The following is a 26,416-nucleotide window of genomic DNA, read 5'->3' on the forward strand; positions in this document are numbered from 1 at the left end:
GCCTCAAACCAGACTTGTGTTACATAGGCTTTTGTCTCGGGCCCTCATCTTACTACATCAGGGTCACCCTAGATGTTCTTTTCTGCATTTCAGAGATGGCAGCCGAGTGGGCTCCCCAAGATACACATAAATTACTCATTGGCAAGAGGCAACCCTGTGTTTTATTTAAATGGGGGAGGTGGCTGTTATACCCCACCCCACAATAAGCTGACATGGGAAAGCCTCGTCCAAGAGACATGAAGATGTGAAGGGATGAACAATAGTCAAATCACTTTTCAGAGGCAGGAATGAGTTCTCAAATTTCATTTTTTAACAAACCCCCCTAAGGTAAGACTATCTTCCCCTCTGCTCTCAGATGTATCACAGACTCCATCTTTTCAGTAATTCACACATTTTGTATTCTACTGTGAAATCTGGTAGATTAGTATGATCCCAGAAGCTAGCTTCCAATTGTAATTTAATTAAAAGGACAGTAGCTAAGTTTTACCATACGCAGCTGCCAGATGGAATCACTGCAGTTTAAGTCTAAAGGCGACATTATAACACATACTGAAGCAAGCTCTTATAAATAATGAAAGCTGTCACTTATGCAATAGAAATTGCTGTAATGCTGTCTGGGATTATAGTATCAGCAGAATATAAAAGTATCAAGTAAGACCTGAAGAGTTCTGTGTAGCTTGTCTTACCCCAAAATAAATTGGTCCATTAAAAGGTATTGCCTCACCTACCTGGTCTCTTATTTTGTGAAGGCTGACAAATGTTAACAAAAAGATCAAAGCACATTCACAAACTGAACAAGAAACTCTCTTAAAATACCATTCTCACACAGATTCAAAGTGACCCAAAGTGCTTCAGTGATGAACTACATGCAGGTAGTACAGGGGGCAATTCCTGGGAACATGTCAGACATTGTGTGTTAAAACAAGCTTACAGCTGATTTTGAGTATCAGGGATTAGAAAACTAAAAAACCCGATTCTAGACTGGAACTACAATTGGGATCCCTTCAGCTTTAAATGGGTCATGTGAATGTGGACTAGGCTGATCATAACCTAAAGATGTTAAATACTTGGGAACTGATCCTCCTTTTATTGAAGTCACTGTTAAGAGTGTTATTGGTTTCCTTGTGGAAAAACCTTCTGGGGTTCTACTGGAATCATTCTAAAACGCTATATAATTAAATGGATACTGATATCCTTAAATCATGTTAGAGAAGTGGATCTGCAATAAATACAGGTTGGCTCACAAGTTTCAAAGAAAAACAAATTCTCGATTAAATTCTATGGAGTGTTTTCTCTGAAAGACTTCAATGGAAATAGGAACAGGCCCCTCTCAGCTATTTGCAGAGGAGTAAGTGCAGACACAAAAATGGAGAGCAAAGTTAACTGAAAATATTCAAACTTCAAGGGAGAAAAAAGTATACTTCATGTACTGAATGAAAAATCTTGTGTATGAACAGTTTACCTAAGAAGCCCTATTTTCAGGGGATTTAGAACCAGATTCTGATTGCATTTACACCAGTATAACTCCATTGAAGTCAGAGTTACCCTAGATTTAAGACTAGAATCAGACTTTTCAATTCTACAAAAATAAAATAAGGAACCAGATTCTATTTATTTAAGGATGACACGAAAGAGAAATAGCATTAAAAGAAGGTTACACACTTGATGTGTTTGGAATGTCCATTTAACATTACAAAATATTTGTTATAAAAGTAACCGATTCTTCAGCATTTGTCAGCTTTACAGGCAATTACTCTATACAAGATGAAAGACTGCAGCAGCTGCAGCCATTGGTGAGCTCCAAGGCAGACTGCAATTATTCTTGGAAGTGATCACATGAATCAACAAACTGCCATGACAGCCATAATGCTGACAGCTGACCAACAGACTGGTTTTAAAAATGGGACTACATGGCATATCAATAGGCCAACAAAGCTTCAGAAGGGATGTAGCTAGTCCTGGCAGCTTCTGTACTGGCAGGTGTTGTGAAGCCAGACAGCTATGGGACTTGTACTGGCAGAGTGCTGAATCTATCACCATACAGTTAATAGAGCTATAATGGCAATGGTTGTGAAGCTGGCCAAGAACTATAAAAGACTGTTACCAAAGCCTGCTGAAAGAGCTGTTTTCAGAGATACTAAGCCCAACCAAATGTCCAGAAGAGCTGCAGTGGCTGTAAGTCTGAAACAAACTTGTCCATAATGCGGAACTTGTGCAAAATCTTTCAAAAACCATGTAACAGAAAAATAGAAGGAAAAAAGTAACTGGAAAGATACTTATTTCAAAAAGGAGATCACAGAAAAGGGAGGGAGTTATTCAGTATATGTAGATGAATTCATTACATATGTGAACTGCCTGGAGATAAGAGAACTACCATGAGTAATTAACCACATTTCTCAAGTATCTCTCTTCCCTAATGGCATCATCATAAACATCTGATAAAGTAAGTTAATGAAACATTCCTTCTTAGGACTGCTGAACAATAGACTGTATGTGAAACACGTATCAAGGCTGAAATGTTATATATTGTAGATTTCATATAGATGAAGAGTCCAAAGACAACAATAAAAATGTCTTAAGACGTTGCACCATTTTTGATATGGAGGATGTTGATCACTCAACACTGACATAATTGAAACTCAGCAGTTCAAAATTAGGAAACTTCACATACAAAAAGCGAATTATTTGTCCCCAAAGAGATTTCATTTTAAATCAGCTCCACCTCATGATTTCACCGGGCAACACATCGTTCCTGCCCTTTCAATAATATCAACCTTCTTTATTTCCATCTGTTACTTCCATTTCCAGGCCTCATTTTCCACAGTGAGCCTTAATTCACAGAACTCGTTTGCAATCCCTGCTTGCCAAGCCACCACACTCTCCTCATTCAGATCATTCCAAAGAAACACTTCTCCCCAGCTGGAGCAGCTCCCATGGCATCAGAACTATCGTCCTTCTGAGCCAAGGGGCCAAAAGGCAGCACATGTCCCTTGCACAGCATTCTACACTGCCCCATTGCATTCTAGAGTGCAATGATGCCCTTCTATGCAGGTCCTTAACCCACAGTTGAGAGCATGTGTAACAGCCATGGGGGACCACTGTAATTTCTTCAGTCCTGGAGGAAAGTGTAGAATTTGTCCCTACTTAACACTTAGGGTATGTCTAGACTACCGCGTTTTGTCGACACAACTCCGTAGTCTGGACGCAATGTTACAGGCAATAACACCTTCTGTCGACAGAGTTCTGTCGACAGAAGGTGTTATGCCTCGTAAAATGAGGTATACCAGCGTCGACAAAACTGCTGAGTTCTGTCGACGTTATGTCGACAGAACTCAGCGGTAGTGTAGACGCTGGTATAGTTTTGTCGACAAAAGTCCACTTTTGTCGACAAAACTAGGTAGTCTAGACACACCCTTAGTTTCCTAGGTTCCTTTGTCTTGCAAACATATGGAAGACCTGCATGCATAGTGGGAGAACAATTCTGTCTTTGTTTTGAAGGGTTTGTTTATCCTGGCTTGGAAGCGCTACCAGGGCAGATTCCTTCCTCCTGAATGGAGTCAACAGTCCAGTGCAGAGTCCAGTACCCAGGCTGTGTGGTGGGAGGATGGTCTTGGCTACGGGAGCTGACAGGATTGCTGGGCCCCTGGGCAACGTGGATGGGGAAGTGGCTCCACACACACAGAAGGGACAGGACATTGGGGGGAGAGCCAGCCAGAGTGTTGGGTTCAAAAGGGTCCAGCCACCATCGCAGCAGCGATGGGAGTCCCGGGCCCGTTATAATTGCTAGGCCCTGGAACAATTTCCTTCTTTGGTCCCCTTCCCCCATCGGAGGGCCTGGATGTTACGTTGACATGCATCTCTATTCAACTCTTCCTGATCAAAACTTCAGCACAATGGTTGCTGTTCCAGGAGTTCTTTCTATTCTCTCAGGGTACATCAAAAAAATAAGGTTTACAGGATCTTTAGAAAAAGGGTGTATTTTTCGAAAGATCCGCATCTAGACTGTCTTTTTTTCCCAAAAATCTCCATTTAGAAAAAAGCGGCAGCAATGTTTAGACTAATGAAACACAGGATATTTAAATCCCTGCTTCATTAGCAATTTCGACGTGCCTAATCTACATCTCTCTGTCGACAGAGAGGTGTAGTCTAGACACAGCCTCAGTGACATTCCCCACAACATTTTATTCGTGTGGGACAACTGGCACAAAAAAACAGAACTCTGCACTGAGTCACATCTGACAACTTGTAACTGCTACAGTAGTTCACACTAACAGGCTGTCAGTCCCCGTAATACACGAGGTTCGAAGGGATGCCGGAAAGGATGAGACCACAACTGGGAGTTTTAAAAAGCACAAACTGATTTTATTTTGATGACGCCAGACAATCATCAGAACAAAAATTAAACAGATTGCCAGACAACACAAAACAATTCCCTGAGGCTTTTCTAAATCACAATTCCCAATAACTGCCCAGGGGTTAGGAACAGTTGAATTAACACTGGTATTGTCCATAGGGCTGATTATTTACACAACTTTATACAAGGAAACAGTAAAAAACCTAAACCACAGTTAGTTTATAAATAGTTTAGTAACTTTTTAACCACTGTCACTTGACAAGCAATAAGGACAACTAAGAAATCAATTAGGATGGGGGGGGGGGGGGTTATACCAGTTCTGGAGACAGCAGGAACACAAGTACTGGTCGCATGCTCATAAAGTGTCTCCACTCGGGTCGACCGACTCGGAGTACGCTCAGTAAGACTCGAGAGCGGGGGGTGCAAGGCATCTGGGTGATCAGGCCAGGCGTTCACTCGATGCGAATCCCCAGTGAGAGAGGGGCTGCCTGCCTGTTTTATTGCCTGTGAACTTATCACCCCATAGGTTGGTTTTTGCTGCAGTGGGTGGAGTAGCAGGCCTGAGCACAAGTCAGCCCGTTGGCTGATCTTTCACTGCAATGGGTGGAGCGAGCAGGGGAAGATTATTAATTTACATGCTATTATATGGAAAACACTCCACCTCACAGACAGAGCCCCCTATACCAGCCTTGAGGTATTACAGGCTATGGCTCCCTGCGATGGGCAGCCATTTCTGATGTTCTGTCTCGGACACAGGCAATCAGTCAATTTCCACTCTCACTTACTGCCAGCCAATCTCATTTGTAACTATATGGATATATTTAAGGACAGACTCTGGTCCCAAGTTAGTAATTTAAGGAGACATTAGTTAAAATGTTTTGTTTAAAAGGGCATCTATGAATTAGAACGTTACAATAATTTATAGCAAATAACCAAATTGTATCAAAGAAATCATATACACAACAGAATTTTTAGCATTTTTTTCTACAAGCTGTCCTGACAGGCAGAAATTGAATCCTATCTATGTCCATGGAGTTGTGCAACTGTGGTCTTTTTAAAGAAAAAAATTAAATACTTCTCAAAAAGGAACTTTGGGGGGGGGGGGGTTGGTTGTTTTAATGAAAATGTAGGAAAAGGAGGGAAAAGATCTATTCAGCACCTCAAACCAAATAAATCCATAAGACCAGCCATTCTGGGTCAGACCAATGGTCCGTCTAGCCCAGTATTCTGTCTGCCAACAGTGGCCAATACCAAATGCCCCAGAGGGAGGAAACACAACAGGTAATCCTCACATGATTCCTCCCCTGTCACCCACCTCCAGAGAAACATAGGCTAGGGACACCATTCCTACCCATCCTTGCTAATAGCCATTGATGGACCTAACCTGCATGAATCTATCTAGCTCTTTTTTGAACCCTGTTAAAGTCCTAGCCTTCACCACATCCTCTAGCAAGGAGTTCCACAGGTTGATTGTGTGCTTAGTGGGGAAAAAAACCACTTCCTTTTGTTGGTTTTAACCCTGCTGCCTATTAATTTCATTTGGTTACCCCTAGTTCTTATACTGTGGGAATAAGTAAATAACCTTTTCCAAGACCAATATATCTTTTTTTGAGATGAGGCGACCACATCTGTACGCAGTATTCAAGATGGGGGCATACCATGATTTTATATAGAGACATTCCTAACATTCTATTTGCTTTTTTGACTGCTGCTGCACACTGCATGGCTGTTTTCAGGAACTATCCACAATGACTCCAAGATCTCTCTCAAGTAGTTGTAGCTAAATTAGTCCCCATCACATTGTATGTATGGTTGGGATTCTTTTTTCCGATGTGCATTACTTTACATTTATCAACATTACATTTCATTTGCCATTTTATTGCCCAATAACTTAATTTGGTGAGATCTTTCTGAAGTTCTTCACAGGCGGCTTTGGTCTTGAGCAGCTTGGTACCGTCTTCAAATTTTGCCACCTCACTGTTTATCCCTTTCTCTAAATCATTTATAAATAAGCTGAATAGGATTGGTCCCAGAACAGACCCTTGGGGGACCCCACTAGTCCTGCTCTCCACTCAGAAAACGTACAATTTATTCCTATCCTTTGTTTCCTGTCTTTTAACCAGTTATCAACCCACAAAAGGACCTTCCCTCTTATCCCATAACAACTTACTTGACTTAAGAGCCTTTGGTGAGGGACCTTGTCAAAGGCCTTCTGGAAATCTAAGTACACTATATCCACTGGATCTCCCTTGTGCACATGCTTTTGACCCCTTCAAAGAATTCGAGTAGATTAGAGGCATGATTTCCCTTTGCAGAAAGAATGTTGACTTTCCCAACAAATTATGTTCATCTATGTGTCTGACAATTTAATTCTTTACTATAGTTTCAACTAATTTACTAGGTACTTAAGTTAGATTTGCCAGTCTGTAACTGCTAGGATCACCTCTAGAGCCTTTTTTAAATATTGGCTTCACGTTAGCTATCTTTCAGTTATTAGGTACGGAAGCTGATTTAAAGGATAGGTTACAAACCAGTTAATAGTTCCACAATTTCACATTTCAGTTCTTTCAGAACTCTTGGGTGAATGCCATCTGGGTCCCGGTGACTTGTTACTGTTGAGTTTATCAATTTGTTCCAATCCACTATTCACTCAGCCCGACCTGCAGCATATAAGGCTTGCTGGGACAGAACGTAGCCACTGCAACGTGATTCCAGCTATTCTGTGCCAGCTCAGGAACCCAGAGAGGGTCATTATGAGCCAAGGGAGTCCTAAGTCCCATTATAGGAGTCCTAAAGAAAAGGGTCAAAGTCTGATCCGATGTGCAAGTATCCAGTCTGTTTGTTGGATGTAACTGCACACTTAAACATTTGATGTTTCACTTCCATTTTTGTTTTCTTATGCTAACAAAGGAGTTAATTAGGTACAAGAGCTAAGCCTGAAGTGGGCTATCTTCCTATACAGGTAACAGGGATAAATATACAGACGCTCCTTGGCTAATAGCATGTGCAGTTATACTTAGAGAGTGATGTGGTTTAATTAACATGGCCACAGACATGCTTATAGGACTGTTATAGCAACCATTAATAGATTGAACTTTTTTTTGTTAGCTAGACAAGGTAAGATTTAAACTGATTCACCACCTCAGGCTGGTGCTGCATTTACAATATCAGCTCAATTTCAGGAATGATTTCTATGTATCACGAGTGACACTGCAAAGACTAGAGAAGAAAGGATTTAAAAACTCAGCTACAAAAGAGTTATTACTAATCCAATAAGATTTGAAAACTCCCTTCTTAAGCACAACTGCAATTACATGCATGAATGGTCTCGGCAGATCTCTGAACTCACATGGTCCTAATACTGAACACCTCTTTTAATGTTTGTGTTAGAAAAATCTTCATTCAGCACTTATGCAGCAGATGTTTTCCTTGTACCTATTTAAAACTAACTAAAAATCTGACCTTTTCCCATAGGCAACCAGCCCAGGACATCAGTGGCACTAGAATTATTTTGAAGGAAGGGGTGATGAGCAAATATTGTCCAGTCCATAAGAGATGGCACCCCCAGCTACAGCTGGAGCTGGGTGTAGAGCCACGAACTGGTGGGCTACATAGCCTGCAGTGACAGCTGGATCCAGGGGGTGCTGAAGTTAGCAGGAGCCCAGAGAGGCCACCCAGAGGCCAGGATGCAGGCACTGGGTGCAGGGAAGCCAGGTGCAAAACTGGGGGGCGGGGGAGAGGGGGAATGCAGCATCCCCCACAACCTAATTCCTGTGCCTATGCATGACATCGTGACAGTTCCTCCCCCACTGTTTTGTTAAAAGTATCTTATGAATATAAATATGCATAAGTCAAAGATACTGTAGACAAAATACTCCATGGAACCTATCAGTAAGATTAAAACTATCTGCCAGAGCTATATATCCTATTGTGGTGCATGTATCATCCTTGTATGTGAGGCTGGAAATACGAAGTGAAAGTCTGTTTATAATTTAATATGTGCCCAGATCCTGTTGGCCAAGATTAGGCCCCCAGGTGGGGCTAGGGGTCAGGGCTGGGGCAGAAGGGGCTTGCCTCAAGTGACTCTCAGGCAGTAGGGGGTGCTAAGGCAGGCTTCTTGCCTCTCCTGGCATGGCAGACCATGCTGCACCCCAGAAGCAGCCAACAGCAGGTTCCAGCCAGTGGGAGTGTGAAGCTACTGCTCAAGGCAGAGGCAGTGCACAGAGCCCTGAGTGCTCATAATTCCATAGAAAGTCCATATGTGACTGATACAGGCAGTCCCCGACTTACGCGGATCCGACTTACGAACAGGGCTCTCTCACCCCGGAGCTCACAGGCAGCGGTCAGCCACCTCGAACTCCGGGGGGAGAAAAGCTGCTCCCGGTGCCCCTGGTCTGCTGGGGACCGTCTCCAGCAGACCAGGGGCACCGGGAGCAAAGCAGGGCCCACGCCAGAGCAAAGCCTCAGAGGCGAGGCACCCCGCCGCTGCGGCTTTGCTCCCCGTGTCTCTGGTCTGCTGGGGTGGGAGGGAGGGTGCAGCTAGTGTACCCCCCCCAGCAGACCAGGCTTTTGTTGTGGACCCTGGGGCAGAGCAGCTGGGGTGCTGCCGGTTGGTCCCGCAGCGCCGCTCTGGGCACTACTGGACCAAACCAGCAGCACCCCAGCTGCTCTGCCCCAGGTGCCCTGATTGACCAGCAGTGGCTCAGTTTCAGCAGCGGCTGAATCAGGACGCCTGGGGCAGAGCAGCTGGGGTGCTGCTGGGTTGGTCCAGTAGCGCCGAGGAGTGGCGCTACTGGAGCAACCCAGCAGCTCTGCCCCAGGCATCCCCAAGTCAGCCGCTGCTGAAACTGACCAGCGCTGACTACAGGAAGCCCGAGGCACAGTTGCTCTGCCCCGGGCTTCCTGGAATCAGCGGCTGATCAGTTTCAGCAGCAGCTGACTTGGGGTTCTTAAGTTGAATCTGTAAGTAAGTCAGAACTGGCGGTCAGTTTCAGCAGCGGCTGAATCTGGATGCCAGTTCCGACTTACATACAGATTCAGCTTAAGAACAAACCTACAGTCCCTATCTTGTACGTGACCCGGGGACTGCCTGTAGTTGTATCTGGATGCATGGGTCATATGTTGACAGGATCTTTCAATACGCTGGATACCTTTTGTTATATGACTAAAAGATATTGTTTCACCTGCACTGCCCATATACTTGCCCAATTATCCCTCCAGGCTCAATTAATCTCAACGGAATATGTTTGATTTTCAGTAATTTTTCTACAAAATAGAATGCAGGAGCAGAGTCATGTTTATGGAATGGTTACATTGAACAAAAGAGAATGAGCCACTTGGAGTAAATTGGCATAGATCGCTTGAAATTCAATGGGACACCAGCTGAAGGGCTGGCCCTGCATTCTATGCAACATTAGAAATATGTACACTGATAGGCCAGATTTTCAAATGTGCTCAACTCCCACAATTAGGTATTTCTCAAGTGTAACTCCTATTTAGGTACCCAAATAAGTAGCTGATTCTTCAAATGGTTAGTAGTTTCTATTGTCCTCCCTGAAGATTCTGGGTCCTGTACTTTCAGTAGCCTAGCCCTTCATGTTGATATGTATATGGGAACACAGAGAAGCCTTAGTTTGCAATCTAGTTCAAATGCCAGTGTATTCCAACAAGCTTTACTGATCTGACTTCAGAAAGGTGAATCATAATTTGGCCTGTTGTTTCAATGATGAAGTGGGGGACAATGTATGGAGACAATGTAGCCACAACATTAGGAAATGGCCAGAATAGTTCAAGCTCCTGACTGCAAGATCAGTGAAAAGGGTTTTTTCCTGTTATCTGTATTCTCTTATCCAGCTTGGGAGGCCCCATTATGCTAGGGAGAGTATAAACAATTCTTGGAGCATGGACTGTCAGTCTAAAAGGGATGGCTAAAGAGTCCAGGCTTTAGGTACCTACTTTGACAGAAGTAATATTCCACCCGCAGCTCTTGTACGTTTCCAAGGGAGAGGCACAGCAGTCGGGACCCCACGCCAGAAGGGACTGCTTCGATCCCTTCTCGCACCATTTACCTCACTGCACCTTTTCCTTCCCTACCCCAACCCTGCAGAGACAGTGCTAGGGAGAACTGGCTTTTAAGCCAGTTTCCTCACCCACCAGAACCAGTTCCAGCTCCTCACCCTTGGTGCCTCTGATACAGAGGCAGCAAGGGGGAGGGAGGAACGACTAGTCAAGTAGTGACTCAATGACTCGACTACCAGATAAGCCTAGGCTTATCAGGTAGTCGACTAGTTGCTTACATCCCCTAATATGTGGGGGAGGGGGGCACAAATCTTTTATTTAGTAATGTCTGCCACTGGGGTGAGCAATAAAATGGAGATAGTTCACCTGGATAGCTCCTGCAGGCTGCCACGGATATATTTACCTGTACCTTCCTACAGCCCAAAGCTCTCATCCTCAGCTTTACTCTGGAGCCCACACTTAAGTCAAATTACATTGCGTCGTGGATATCAACAATTTTCTTCAACTGGGTCATGAGAAAAAAAAGTTTGAAAACTGCTGGATAAAGGCACTCAGTACAAGTAAGAGTATCAGAAGCTTATGCACCTATGATTGTAAATCCTGACCCCCTGAGTTAATCTTCAGACTAGTAGGAGCCAATTTTTTCCAGTCCTGATATCACCTAATTATTGATTTGGTAATATAATGTATGAGAATCCTTTCAACGACATAGATCTTGTCTCTGTCAGTCATTTTAAGGACTCACCATTTCACATGTTTAATCTAGTTGGAGTAGATACCATAGTATGAACATTTTACTGAACTCCTGAGCTTCCAAATTTATTCCAACATAAAATGGACACTAGTATGTAGTATTGTTTTTAAGAACACCAAATAAGTAAGTTTTATATATATCACTCACACTCAAAGATTTCTTTTTACCAGACTTGCTATTCTGGTCCACAGGAGTCCATTATGTACAGATTCAACCTTTTTTGGTTTCAGACATCTGGATACCTATAACTACAGGCAGTCCCCGAGTTACACGGATCCAACTTATGTCGGATCCACAGTTACGAACGGGGCTTTTCTCGCCCCGGAGGACACGGGCGGCAGGACCGCCCAGATGCGCCGCGGTCCCGCCGCCCACGTCCTCCGGGGCGAGAAAAGCTGCTCCGTGTCTCCCTGGTCTGCTGGGGCAGGGGGGGGGGGGCGGATGGAGACCAGCGGAGCAAAGCTGCGGAGGATGCGGGCGGGACCACGGCACGTCTCGGCGGTCCCGCCGCAGTCTCCCTGGTCTGCTGGCGGGGGGGCAGCTACTGTGCCCCGCCCCCCCAGCAGACCAGGCTTTTCTCGCCGCCGACACCTGGGATAGAGCAACTGGGGCGCTTCCGGGTTGGGCTGACTCCCGGGCTCTGCCCCGGGCTTCCTGAAATCAGCCACTGATCAGTTTCAGCAGTGGCTGACTTGGGGACACCTGGGGCAGAGCAGCTGGGGTGCTGCCGGGTTGGTCCCCGCAGTGCCGAGGTGCGGCACTGCGGGGACCTACCCGGCAGTGCCCCAGCTGCTCTGCCCCAGGCATCCAGATTCAGCCGCTGTTGAAACTGATCAGCGGCTGATTCCAGGAAGCCCAGGGCAGAGCAACTCTGCCTTGGGCTTCCTGTCGTCAGCCGCTGGTCAGTTTCAGCAGCAGCTGAATCTGGACGCCAGTTCCGACTTACATACAGATTCAACTTAAGAACAAACCTACAGTCCCTATCTTGTACGTAACCCGGGGACTGCCTGTACTGCAGAAGTGCTTCTCACCATATCATTTGCCTGCTGGTTATATTCATTCATTAACTCATGTACTCATTTGCACAATCAATACATTTTCAGGAACTCAAGTGGAAAGCTGATTATAGTATTCCAATGAGCCACTTTCCTTCCTTGCCACTAAATTGATAACTGGAAGTGTTTTAAATGTCTCTCTCTTTTATAGCAGATAGCACAGCAGTACCACTTACTCCTAGGACTCCGTACTACACCCATTACAGTCAACAGACAGTTTCCTACTGACTTCAGTTGGCTTTGAACTGACTTCTAGTATTTGCTATATTTGCATATGTGCTACCCAAGCTCACACAAGCAGCCATTAGGGTTACTAGATGGTTTAACAGCCCCCCCAAAAAAAATGTTGAGAAAAAAGGGGGGGGGGGAGAAAGAGACCAAAGTTGTTGAGCAAAAAAAGGACCCAACAATTAAGAAAAAAAACAGAACAAAACAAAAAAAACCAGCATGGTCCCTTGCCCATCTTGAGGTTAGGTGGTTGTCTATAGGAGACTATGGGTCTGTCTCCCAGAGCCTCTTGGAGTATGGTATCCTGTTCCAGTATAGGTTGTAGTTTATTGATAGTATGTTCTGTTGATAATGTGTTTATTGATAGTATGTTCTGTTGGACAGGCTTAAGTAACACATTATCAACAGAACATACTATCAATAAACTACAACCTATACTGGAACAGGATACCATACTCCAAGAGGCTCTGGGAGACAGACCCATAGTCTCCTATAGACAACCACCTAACCTCAAGATGATTCTTACCAACCACCACAGGACATACCACACTAATACCAACAAACCCCGTTGCCAGCTTTGTCCACATATTCACTCTGCTGATACCATTATTGGACCTAACCAAGTGAGTTATGAGATCAAGAACACATATTCCTGCGCATCCAGAAATATAATTTATGCTATCATGTGCCGAAAGTGTCCGTCTGCTTTGTACATTGGACAAACGTCTCAGACACTTCGCCAAAGGATCAATGCCCACAAAACAGATATCAGACAGGATCACGAAGAAAAAATAGTTTCTTGCCATTTCAACCAGAAAGGACGCTGTCTCAACGACTTAATTACCTGCATCCTGCTTCAGAAGCCTTTTAAATCTGCACTTGAAAGGGAATCCTCTGAACTGTCATTCATGCTAAAATTCGACACTCAACAAAGACGCTAACTATCTTACCCATTACAAAGATAGCTTCCCCAATTATCACCTCTAATACCATTAGCTCACAGACATTTACCTCCCCCTCTCCCGCATACCCCTTCTGTTCTGAAATGTGATTTGTCCTTTTCATAGGTGTTCATTTTTTTAATTGTATCCTTTGGTATATGTGGTTGTGACTATTTTCTTCCACTATTTGATCTGAGGAAGTGGGTCCGGCCCACGAAAGCTCATCATCTAATAATCCATCTTGTTAGTCCCGTATTTTGTTTCAGCTACACCACACTAACATGGCTACATTTCTATCACTATTCTGCAGATTATATAGATTCTAGTAGTTAATACCAATTAACAACAGTGAAAAATCAAGAGGCCAGTGTTACTAAGTGTCCCTTTTCAAGCCAGGTAGCTATAAATACTGTGGAGACTATAACCTGATTTATTAATGCCTTTCAAATATTATATGGTAAACTATACTGCCTCACAGTTTATGCCCTTAGCAAACATAACGTAAGTCTGATATGTGAGTACAGCAGATTCTCCAAAATGCTTAGGCAATATCATTAAGTAATCATTTCCTATATTTGAACAAAACATAAAAAGGCTAAATGTCAGTTTAATTTGTGTTTTGTACCTGACTGATCACAACACTGTTTACCGTTTTATGCCTTTGGAAAACCATAGCATTAACAATCAATATTTAATATCATGTGTAAATTAACCTTTTGTTTTTTTAATAGATTTATTCACAGTTTTTAATTTTATTTCTAAACAAATGTAACAACATGCATCACCATCTACTACACACACACACACACACACACACACACACACACACCAAAAGAGGAGGTGGTTAAATTAATTTGCATTACATAATTTCAGAGTATTGTCTGCATTTATTCTCTCCAACACCTAAATTCTTTTATTCCAAAGAGAGTCAGGAGAAGTTAATTCCCTTTAGGTGTTTAACCTCAGACTAACCTGGTTCATAGGTTAGAGCCCATTGCATAAAGCATTCTAAAATAAATTAATTAATTACAAAATGCACCAGCAAGATAAATAAATTATTTCCCAGAACATTTTCATAGCTTGCGAGAAGACATCAATTACTGTAGCTGATCTTGTAAATTAATGATTCACAGTGATGGATTATTCATGCACATCAGCCAGCTGAACATTATACTTTGACTCAGGGGGGAAAGGAGAGTTCAACAGGTCTTAATTATGCTTTGTGTAAGTTCAAACTTCAATAAATAAAATGTTTCAACCTGGTTGAAGTTAAAGAAAAAAGAAAGGAACAATTTAAGAGTAAAAAGTCTTTATTGGTCTCTATAATCCCACATAAGTGGAACAGCCTCTTACGACAAGAACGCATTGCCTCAAGCGAGCTCCCTAAAACAGTCCTAAATTGATGTTTTACAAATATACATTTTGTTGGACTGCACACCAACTGTCCTCAAGAATGAAAAACTCATTTAAATCTTATGTTTTTTCCATAATTTCACAACATTTAAGTGATGGAACAATTCCTTGATTCCAGAGCACATCAAACTAAGTGGCATAGACTTATTTCAATTCCACTCAACACCATGAATTTCTACACGAGTGAAACAACCAGCCAATATTTCAGTCTCTTGTGCTTATTCTCTAAATAAAAATGTAAGAAAAACAAGTTTTTCCTTCTGGAGTTCCTATGTTCTCTTATAGCCTCTCTATTATATGCTACATGTGGATTTTTACACCCCATTACATGCTACATTAACTGTTATCATAAAAAGATATCTACCTTGTGTATCATTTTGATCAGAAGTGTGGAGAGTGTTGTTTGTACTGACAAATCTAGACTGTTCAGTTAATAACATTTTTGTACCTGAAATAAAGTAGCTATTTGAAGCCATCACAGCACACAAAGCTCTTAAAAAATTTCACAAACATTTGTTCAAAAATAGTGATAAGAAAAACTAGTTCATTACAGCTGGAAAGAACCTAATATGTATAGTATTGCCAGTGGGAGTCTACTAGCAATCATATTACCCTACTACAGGGGAATAAAAAAAGTCACCATATTTGTTGAGGATTGGCGCCATCTAAAACATTACTATTTATGAATTTAGCCTCACAACACTGTTATGAGATATAAAATGAGGATAATACTTCTCTAAGTGGGGAAACTCAAGCACAAAGATTCCATGACTTTCCCCAAGGAAACAAAGAAAGCATGTGGATAAGCTAAAAACTAAACCCAGGTCTTCTGGGACACAAGTCAGGGCCCTAGACACTGGGTTATTCTTTCTTGTGTTTGTAGGACCAACCCTAGAGCCTAAAAGTAATGCTAAAAACAAGACTTCTATTTGCCTGCTTTCTTTTCCCTACCATGTGTAAGTGCCAATCACCATGTTATCCATTTTAAAATGGAGTTTGTAATCCAAAATGGAGTCTGCTGACTCCTTTCACCTCAGCAGTGCCTCTTCCTGCCAAAAGCACCTTGAAGAAGGCATTGCACTCCTCCCTCTCGCCTCTGCACACGGCACCAGGCCTGGGTACCCCACACTATTACCATGCGTGCGCATCCTAGCTATGCACCCGAACCTCTTTTCCTGTGCACACCACCCAATTCCTTTGCACCCCTCACACTAACCCATTTTCCCGCCTTGACATTTTTATAAACCCCTCTTTGAGGAGAGCTCGGGTTGCTTGGTTCTCCTTCGTCCGTCTGTGCGCATTGTCATCTACCCCTGAGGAGCCCATTCATCCATTCCTGCGTGATCTGATTGGGACTATCCAGATCCAGTGGCCTACTTCGAGGTGTGAGGGAAGCCTCCTTCTGCTATCCAGCACTTTGGGATTTTGGGACTATTATCACGGGTCCTGCTTATAAAGGACATTCAGACAAGGACTGGTGTCTACTAACTTAAAGCGTCAGCTCTGTAACCCAGACAGGGCATACACAGGAGAGGAGACAGGGAAGAGGTGGGGCAGAGCTTGGGGGACAAGTCCCCCATTGCTAGAAGGGAAGTCAGTGCCTATGGGTCTGCTATATAATATGATCCCCCTCCCCTGAGATGTGCCAAGAGTTCCTTGGTATCATCTAAGAAACAAGAAAGGGTATGGTCAATTTTCTCTCATGGCAGACAATAAGGCTACATCTACACTTCAGAGTTTTTGCGAAAAAACTTGCGAAGTATCCACACTACAAGCACATTCTTGCACAAGAAAAAGTACAATAAATCATAAGAAGACAGGCTATTTGCGCAAGAGTTATTCCTCTTTCTACAAGGAATACACCTTTTTGCATAAGAGCTCTTGCGCAAAAGGAAAGTGGGGACAGGCAACAGGGGTTTCTTGGGAAAGACACCCCTATGGCTAAAATGGTCAGAGCTTTCTTGTGCAAGAGATTGTCCACACTGCCATGGACTCTCTTGCTCAAAAACACATGGCAGTTGGAGGCGCTCTTGCACAAGAATTTTTTGCGCAAAACGTTCTTGCACAAGAAGCCTGCAGTATAGACGTAGCCTAAGAGTGGAGTGGCTCAATGTTCTGTAGTGTGCCCAGTGTTATGTACACACGGAGATATCCAAGCAATTTGGGAGCATTACAATTAGGTGATTCCGAAGTTCTTTATGCTAGATAAATGGACAACATGGTGCTAAATGAAGTTGAATGTCTACAAGGGCAAACACTAGAGGGGGAAAAAATGTAGCTACTCATACAAATGGTGACCACATTTCCATCCGTCGAATACAGGACCTAGTAAAATTGCCACTGAAGTTGCTTGAATTTGAGCAATCCCACCCCCCTCCCAGCACACTGTAAAATCTCACAGGCCCTGGAAGAGAAAGGGAGCCATGGCAATCTAGGCTAAAGAGTGGAGGGAAGCCCAGATATAGGTGGTGTTAAGGTCAACTAAAGAACGGTGACATGGGGGGGGGGGCGCATTGGCCATGTGACCTACCCCCAACTTGGGGAAGGGCTGGGACAATCACCCTCTGTCCCATCTCTTTCCTCAACTGATGCCACCTGGGGTCCAGTGCCAACAGCAGGGGTCACGGCCTCCCCGACTCACTGACAGCATTAGCCACAGCTCCGTCTGCTTCCTGCCAGTGAGTATAAGGGTAGTGTGACAGCCCATCGGGGACCCCCCCCCCCGATCCTGCACCCCCCCATAGCAGCAAGATGAGGCTCTGCCAGCCAGTAGAATAGAGAGGGTTTATTGCTTCTCCAGGACATAGCACAGCACAGACGTGATGTGGTTATAGGAATCAGGACCAGGCAGCCTCAGACCCCTTGGGTAGGGGTACATAGCCCCCTGAACTCCAAGCACTTTGCTTGTCTCCTCTCTTCATATCATCCCAGCCAAAAACTGCCCAGCCCCCAGGCCCTGCCCCTCAGTCAGGTAGCCATCTCCGCCTCCCTTCCTGTCTCTCCCTCTGAGAAGAGCTTTCTTATCTGCTCAGGCTGGTACTGAGGTGTCTGGGCCAATACACATGTTGGTGAGTCAATGGGAATCACACATCATAGCATAGGGGATCCCTGGGTTACAGAGCAGACAGCACCAGGAGAGCAGAGCAGAGCAAGCTGGGGCTGCATTATTCCACTTCCCCCACAGCCGGTGAGTATGGTGACAGGGTTGGATGACGCTTGTTACTGGTGCAAGCAGCCCCCCTGCGAGCTCTCCCAGATGCCCAGAAACTCAGCCTGCTGGCCAGCCCATTGACCTTTCTGTCCACACTGTTTACAGGGATGCATCGCCTGTTGGAAGATTATAGGGTTTGATTGGGAGGTGCTCTGAGACGAGAGATGATTGGGAGATGCAAGTCTGAGACTGATGGGATCCAAGGTCCATTTAGGCTGGAACCACTTCCTCCGTGTGTAGTAGGACTCCTACTTGGAAAGTAGGAGGCAGCAGGCTTACTGATTTTTTTTCCTTTCCTTGTCCACTTGGCAAACTCCATTAGCCCCCACCCACAGACATACTTTCTGATAGATTCAAAAGGTAAGGATACAATAAAATGAACTTGGAATTTCTTATATCATTTATTAGGACTTCTCAGGTGGTCAGCAAAAAAAAAAAAAAAAATCTTCATTTTATGTGCAACTGATATTTTGCACACAACCATGAATCTTGTTTACAGTAATGTTATCTCATGTTGAAAATGTGTTATAGCAAATTGCTCAGCCTGTCTTAGGTTTTGATTAATATTTATAAATAGTTTAGGGAACTGAGGAGGGTGATTTTATCTGAACGACTGTAGAAGTCTGAAGAAAAGAAAAAATATGAACTGCTTCAATGATCTTAAATTGCTATGTGAAGTATACGACAATTAAATGCTCCAGTAACTGTTTAATGCGGACAGAGCAGAAAAAGCACTCTAGAAGAATAGATATACCGAGCCAATTAAAAAAACATAACATAGTTAGAAATATAAATACAACCAAAGTCCTTGCTGGGTAAACCGAGATAGAAAACATTACCATACAATCTACAGACATGCAAATGGATGTTGCTAAAAGATTCAAGTTTTGTTATTGTTTTGAGAAATGTGGCAGATGTCTTTGCTAATTGAGAGACAGCAAGAAATTCAGACAGGGCATCTTTAGGTAGGTGCATCTAAGTTATCTGTAGACTTAGAGGAGGCCATGTTCAGTGAAGAAATGGTCAACACAGAGCTGGTGCAAAGTCAGAGACCCAAATTCTGTCACTTTTACATAGAGTATACCTCATTCCAGTATTGCTTCCAATGGTACGACTCGTGGAACTGAGTTCTACATCACATGAGTACAAATGCCAGGGTTGAGCAAAACGTAAGGAGCAAGTTAATTACTGCCAAGGCAGTTTAAGTCATCTTGCATCACTAAAGTGCTGGTGCACTAGCTAATGCACCATATTTAAGAACCAAGTCTAATTTGTCAAAGTTACTTAAGTAAAAAGTTACTGAAGAAGATTATCCGGCCTTCTGACTACTACCCCATGCTACTCATCCATGTGGGCACAAACAATACTGTGAGGTGTGACACTGAGCGGATCAAGAGTGACTACAGGGCTCTGGGAGAACAGGTGAAGGAGTTTGGAGCGCAGCTGGTATTCTCTTTGATCCCAAGAAGGTAGGGACCCAGCCAGACACAGGTGCATCCTGGAGATGAATGCCAGGCTGTGAAGATGGTGTCGCCAGGAGGGCTTTGGCTTCCTTGACTACGGGATGCTATTCCAGGATGGACTATTAGGCAGAGATGGTGTTCACCTTTCGGGGGGAAGTGGAGGGAGATCCTATTTGGACACAGACTGGAGAACCTAGTTTAAAGCACTCCTCACTAGGTTAGACAGGGACAGGTGAGCAAAGCCCACAGGTAAGTGGAGAACATGGAGACCTGGGAGATGGGTCAGAAATGGGAGGGAGCATGGGCTATAATAGCAGAGAGAAAGGAGGGTCAGGGCAAAACTAGGAGGCAAGGTCAAATCAGTATCTTAGATGCCTATATACAGATGTAGAGAAGTATGGACAATAAGCAGGAAGAACTGGAAGTGCTAATAAATAAATTATGACATTGTTGGCATTACAAACTTGGTGGGCTAATACACGATTGGAATGTTTGTATAGAAGGGTACAGCTTGCTCAGAAAGGATAGACAGGGAAAAACGGAGGTGGTGTTGCCTTACATATTAAAAATGAACACACTTGGAATGAACTGGAGATGGACATAGGAGACAGAAGTGTTGAGAGTCTCTGGGTTAGGCTAAAAGGAATTAAAAACAAGGGTGATGTCGTGCTAGGAGTCTACTACAGGCCACTTATCCAGGTGGAAGAAGTGGATGAGGCTTTTTTTAAAACAACTAACAATATCATCCAAAGCCCAATAATTAATTGGTGGCAATGGGGGACTTCAACTATCCAGATATATGTTGGGAAAACAACACAGAGGGGCGCAGACTGTTCAATAAGTTCTTGGACTGCATTGGAGACAACTTTTTATTTCAGAAGTTTGAAAAAGCTACCGGGGTGGAAGCGGTTCTAGATTTGATCCTAACAAATAGGGAGGAACTGGTTGAGAATTTGAAAGGCAGCTTGGGTGAAACTGATCATGAAATCATAGAGTTCACAATTCTAAGGGCGGGCAGAAGGGAGAACAGCAAAACAGAGACAATGGATTTCAGGAAGGCAGATTTTGGTAAGCTCAGAGCTGATAGTCTTGATTCCCATGGGACCCTTACCTGAGGGGAAAAACTGCTGAGGAGAGTTGGCAGTTTTTCAAAGGGACATTTTTAAGGGCCCAAAAGCAAGCTATTCCGCTGCTTCGGAAAGATAGAAAATATGGCAAAAGACCACCTTTGCTTAACCATGAGATCTTGCATGATCTAAAAATAAAAAAGGAGTTATATAAAAAATGGAAAGTAGGACAAATTACAAAGGATGAATATAGGCAAACAACACAGGAATGCAGGCACAAGAATAGACAGGCAAAGGCACAAAATGAACTCAAACTAGCTACAGGAATAAAGGGAAACAAGAAGACTTTTTATAAATACATTAGAAGCAAGAGGAAGACCAAGGACAGGGTAGGCCCACTGGTCAGTGAGGAGGGAGAAACAGTAACAGGAAACTTGGAAATGGCAGAGATGCTTAGTGACTTATTTGTTTCGGTCTTCACCGAGAAGTCTGAAGGAATGCCTAACATAGTGAATGCTAGTGGGGGGGGGGGGGGGTAGATTTGGGGTATCTAAAAGGGTGTCAAAAGGAGGAGAGAGAAAGCTTGTTCTATCCTCAGAGGCCAAGATGAACAAGAAGCAATGGGCTTAAACTGGAGCAAGGGAGGTTTAGGTTGGACATTAGGAAAAAGTTCCTAAGTGTCAGGGTTGTCAAACACTGGAATAAATTATCCAGGGAGGTTGTGGAATCTCCATCTCTGGAGCTATTAAGAGAAGGTTACATAAATGTCTAGCAGGGATGGTCTAGACAGTATTTGGTTCTGCCATGAGGGCAGGGGACTGGACTCGATGACCTCTCGAGGTCCCTTCAAGTCCTGCTATTCTATGAAAACAGTAAATGCATTTAATGGAAAGTTAATTGGTATTTAATAGAGCTGTCAAGTGATTAAAAAACTGAATCACGTGTGTCTCTCCTTTGAAACGTTGTGGAGACATTTCAACGGGGCAGAGCTGTATGGACCCTGGATCAGCTCGAGTCCCCCAGCTGACCCTGGGCTCCATGCAGCACTGCCCCTTTGAAGCGTTGCAGTGGCACATCAACGGGGCAGCGCAATATGAAGCCCAGGATTAGGTGGAGTGCCCAGCTAACCCTGGGTTCCTGTTGCTGTGGGGAGCCCAAGGTCAGCTGGGAGTCCCCAGCTGACCCCGGGCTCCACGGCTGCCCCTTTAAAATGCCATCTCTGGCATTTCAAAGGGGCAGCTGCCATGGAGCCTGGGATCAGCTGGGCACTGCCCATCAGCTGATTCTGGGCTCTGCGTAGCAGCGGAACCTGGGGTCAGCTGGGAGCTGCCAGCTTATCCCGGGCTTCCCACAGCAGCAGAACCCACGGTCAGCCAGGGACTCCCCAGCTGACCGCGGGCTCCTCTGCCCCTTTGAAACACACAGAGGGAGCATTTCTAAGGGGCAGCCACTGCACAGCTGATCCCATGGCTCACCTGTAGAACAGCTGTTCCTTTGAAACGCAGATTCTGCACATTTCAAAGGGGCTGTGGAGCCCGGGGTCAGCTGGGGAGGTCCCAGCTGATCCCAGGCTCTGCGTTGCACTGCCCCTGTGAAGCATCACAGCAGCACTTCAAAGGGGCAGCACAGCATTAACACCTGCGATTAATGCATTACAAACATTTAATGTGTTAATCCCAGACTCGTTAATCTCAGGCATTATCACATCAATTGACAGCCCTAGTATTTAAGTTTTCTCGGTAAAAAAAAAAAAAAAAAGCAGCACAAAAGTTGCGTACATGGATTCAATTCACGTAAGGAAAGAGGATAACGTGGAAAGGCTAAGGAAACTAAGGCCTCTTTCAAGTGTTCTTGAGTAGTTAATCTCAGAAAGGGAAAAGTCACTTTTTTATATCTATAAAAACCTACTTCACTTACGGGACTGCATTGTGAGCTTAATCCCTTTCCCTTTATCAAGTTCCTGAAAATTGAGAGATCTCAGCAACACACAGGGGATTCTCAGCACTTTTTAGTAGTGGGCTCTTGGTTAGTGAATGTCCAGCATTACTTAACTATTACATTTAAATGAACTGCATAAGTACAGCATCACACAAGACCTCTAGTGCACTCACCTCCCATCAGTTTCTAATTTAGCATTTTAATATTTGTGTAAAGTAACTAATGCATGGCTATATTAATTTTTTTCTAACTTGAGTTCTAGCTAACAATGTAGAAGATATTCTCTCCAAAGAAACGGCCTTGTCTTATAAAAATCTTTTTTTCCTAGTAGATCAATAACCTGCTGAGACAAAAAACAAAAACAAACAAACCCTGGATTTCATGCATTAGTTTCCCGAGAGTCTTTGATACAAAGTGAAAAAAGTTTCCCCATCTTGGAAAGAGAATCTGTACGACTGTTTTGCAATTGTGCAACAAAATGGAAATCCTCAATTCAGTTTTCATTACATTAGTATTAGCCATACTCTGCAGCTTTCATAAATGTGTGAAAAAACATCTTAAAGGACATGTGACATGACAGGTGAAATTTTAATCACTTTGCACAGGCATTCATCAAATATGCTTGTGTAAGTCCGATAGTGAAGACATTAACAATCAGTCAAAGAGTTTTGAAAACACACAGAGAATATAGCTACGGTGGAGCATAGTGGTGACAGGAATGGTCATACTGCTAATTACCATGACTAGGTATTTTTCAATGGATCAGACAATTTTTGGCATAGGTGGTTCTGCTTTGATTTTGTTTGGGATGAAACAAGTGACAGGATGTGGAGTGTAGTGAGAGAGTGAGTGGGTGTGTAACTATCACTTGAATCCACAAAAAATGCTCTTGCTTTTAAAGTACTGCGGTGTAGCATAGAGCATGTCTGGGAGATTGATCTTCTGTGTGGAAGACTGATCTTCTGGCATTCAATTTAGGACCCCCTAAATTGAACTCTGAGGGCACTCCCTGTTGGTGCTCGGTACCCCTTGATTCGAAATAAATATATTTGCTCCTGTCGACCTCCCACTGCAAAGATGGCACCAAGCTCTTCTTAAGGTATGTCGACTCTAGCTATGTTATTTATGTACCTGGAGTTGCGTATCTTAAACCGACCTTCCAAGTGTAAGCGGCGGAATGGTCCCGCTATTGTGGGGAACTTTCCTGGCTTCTATACCACCCCGGTGAAATGGACCAGCGAAAGGATCTGAGTCCCCGCTCCCACTTCCTTTACCCCACGTAGGTCCCCTGATCCTGAGGGCTCCCCTTCCACCCTCTTGAGTAGCAGAGTCCTCGAAACCCCAACAAGGCTGGGCCCAGGTTTCCTGGGGCTTAATCCCCGACCTTGTAGTCTCTAGGGGCAGGAGTTAGGGTGTCCCCACTCCGAGGTGCTCTCTTTACACTGCATGCTTTCTTGGCCCAGTGATCATTTCATCAGGTTCAAAGCAAATACAATTTATTAAACATCAACTGATTAAAGAGAAAAGAATAAGAAAAAAAATGAGAATGGTTAAATGTGAACACACAGCCCTGCTCTCTAGCACAGGGACATCAAAACAGCAGTCTGCAGAGTGTAAGGACAGTTCACAGTCTCTTCCTTAGAAGCCCTGGAAGTGCTGCAGGGGGCTGCAGGCTGGACACGCTTGCTCTGGCAGTGACCACACAGCCTCAAGCTCTAAGTGGCCAGACCCCTCTCCCAATCTGGCCTGCTGGGCCTCTTGGCTGGCGATATCACCCTGCCCAGAGCCTCTCCCCACACTTGGCTGGTCCCAGATGCTCACCACACCCAGCTGTAGGCTGTGCTGTCTTGTCAGCGTCCAGCTCCTTGTGGTGCTTCTCTGTCCCTTTTGGCTTCTCTGATCACTGCCTGTCTGTCGCTCAACACAGGGTCTGTGCTCCTTGAGCTGTGTGTGCCTGGCTCTGTTGCTGCAGAACTTCTTCTGCACACAGCTTGCACTGCTCTTAGCTGTGTCTCAGCTCTCTCCTTGCTCAGAGAGACCCAGAACAATCCCAGCTCACAGGGAGGAGGGGGCCTGGCCTCTCACTTTCCTCACTGACCTGTCCAACCTGTCAATCAGGCTGAGCTGGAGTGTTGGCTGCTTTCCATTGTCTCTGGGGTCTGTCAGTCTCATGGACCCTTCCCCTTTTGATACTGCGAGCTGGCATACCAAAAACTCCCACAGAGTTTTAGCAAGGGGCTAACAGTCCCCTTACACAAGTGTCATATAAACCTAGCCATAGCTTTATTGATTAGAGCACTGTTCAATACAACTTGTACACCAATATCTGTATTGGCTATCTTATAATCTGGATTTATAGTTGGTAATATCTTAAATAACCTTTTTTTGGTGGGGGGAGGAGAGAGGTGAAGGGAAAGTGAGTAAGAAACATACTATACATTTCCTGCAGATACGTTAATTGTACCCACTTGTGTTGCTGCATGTGGTTAATGCTTAGGAGACTTATTTTGGACACCTTCCTTCCAAAAATCTACATTACTGTTGCCACACATCTGATAACTGTAATGAACACACAGAGAGAGCATGCATATAGAAGCTACATAAACTCCTTAACGCAAGTTGTGCAATTGTTCAGTTATATGTCTGCCATTTTGTGTCAGTGTCGTGTTCTTTCCATTGGGCACAGAATTTTTATAGTTGTTACTACTGATATCACTATGAGGGGCATGCAACAGCTGAACATAAGTTTTTGTTGATTGCTTTTAAATACATAGGCTACGTCTACACTGGCCCCATCTTCGGAAGGGGCATGCTAATTTTGAACTTGGGAATAGGGAAATTCGCGGGGGATTTAAATATCCCCCGCGGGATTTAAATAAACATGGCCGCCGCTTTTTTTCCGGCTTGGGGAAAAGCCGGAAAAAAGCATCTAGACTGGCGCGATCCTCCGGAATAAAGCCCTTTTCCGGAGGATCTCTTATTCCTACTTCAAAGTCACTTAACTGCCCTATGTAGTATTGTAGATAATATATACCTACCTATCTACAGGAGAAACATTCAACAATTGCCAAGACCGTTGAAATTCATCAGTTCAGAACTAGCAAAGTCATAAGAGTATATAAATGGTAACATAGGATACAATTAGTCAAAACGTCTATAACTAAAACACTATCTCTAGACACTGTTCCCATTGGCAGAGGAAAACATTCTCTTCTTTATTATTGCTCAGCAATTACACAAACAAGCCTTTCTTTTATTGATAATACAAGATCAAAACTCTATGAAAATCATCTGACTTTCCCCTTGGTATTGGTTTACATAAATGTATTTAAATGTATTTAAGCGCTCTGGATATCTATCTTCTTTAAATCTATAATGTACACTCAAAGATATCTCCTGGATGATCAAAAACTCAGTTTTGAATATCAGGTTAGAGTGAAGCCCAAAAGTTCAAGGTAAGATACACAACAGACCATAGGCTCAGTACCTTATCTCTTAAACCACTGTGTATATAAAATATTGGGGTTTCCCTTGTATGACATTGTGACCCCATATTTTCATGGAACTATGTTTCATAATATGAATATGCATAACTTGAACATCTTCATGCAAAATGGGGCAAGAATCCTATCCTTCAAGACCTTATAATCCCTGAATGAGTATATTCTATTTGTGCACACTGTGGCAAAGGCCATTCCCTCCCTTGCTAGCCTCTGTATATTTCTCTTCCGTGGTGACATAGGCCTTGGATAAAGCAGCCCCTGAACTAATAGAGTTTTATGCTTGTTGTCTCCCTAGGGTTGCCAGGTGTTTCTTATTCACCCGGACCGTCCGGTATTTTATCCTCCTGTCTGGTAAAAAAAAAAAAAAAAAAAAAAAAAAAAAAATCAGAGAATGCCAGACACCTGAGATGTCCGGTATTTTCTGAACTTTTCCCTGGCCAGTAGGTGAAAATACTGGGTATCTGGCAACCA

At 43.8% G+C, this 26,416-nt stretch overlaps 1 protein-coding gene across 2 annotated transcripts in view; it reads right to left on the minus strand.

Annotated features, from left to right (window-relative positions):
* SERPINI1 (serpin family I member 1) overlaps positions 1 to 26,416 on the minus strand; it is a 96,640-nt gene that overhangs the window by 62,526 nt on the left and 7,698 nt on the right. The window contains exon 1 of one of the 2 annotated variants that reach the window (XM_075937885.2): positions 6,886 to 6,908. The exons of the other annotated variant lie outside the window; for it this stretch is intronic. The gene's annotated coding sequence lies outside the window, so the exon portion shown is untranslated. Of the gene's footprint in view, positions 1 to 6,885; positions 6,909 to 26,416 lie in introns of those variants that run through there. 2 annotated transcript variants of the gene reach the window in all.

The sequence above is a fragment of the Pelodiscus sinensis genome, chromosome 10, assembly GCF_052426305.1.
Source record: "Pelodiscus sinensis isolate ZL-2025 chromosome 10, ASM5242630v1, whole genome shotgun sequence".
NCBI lineage: Eukaryota > Metazoa > Chordata > Testudines > Trionychidae > Pelodiscus > Pelodiscus sinensis.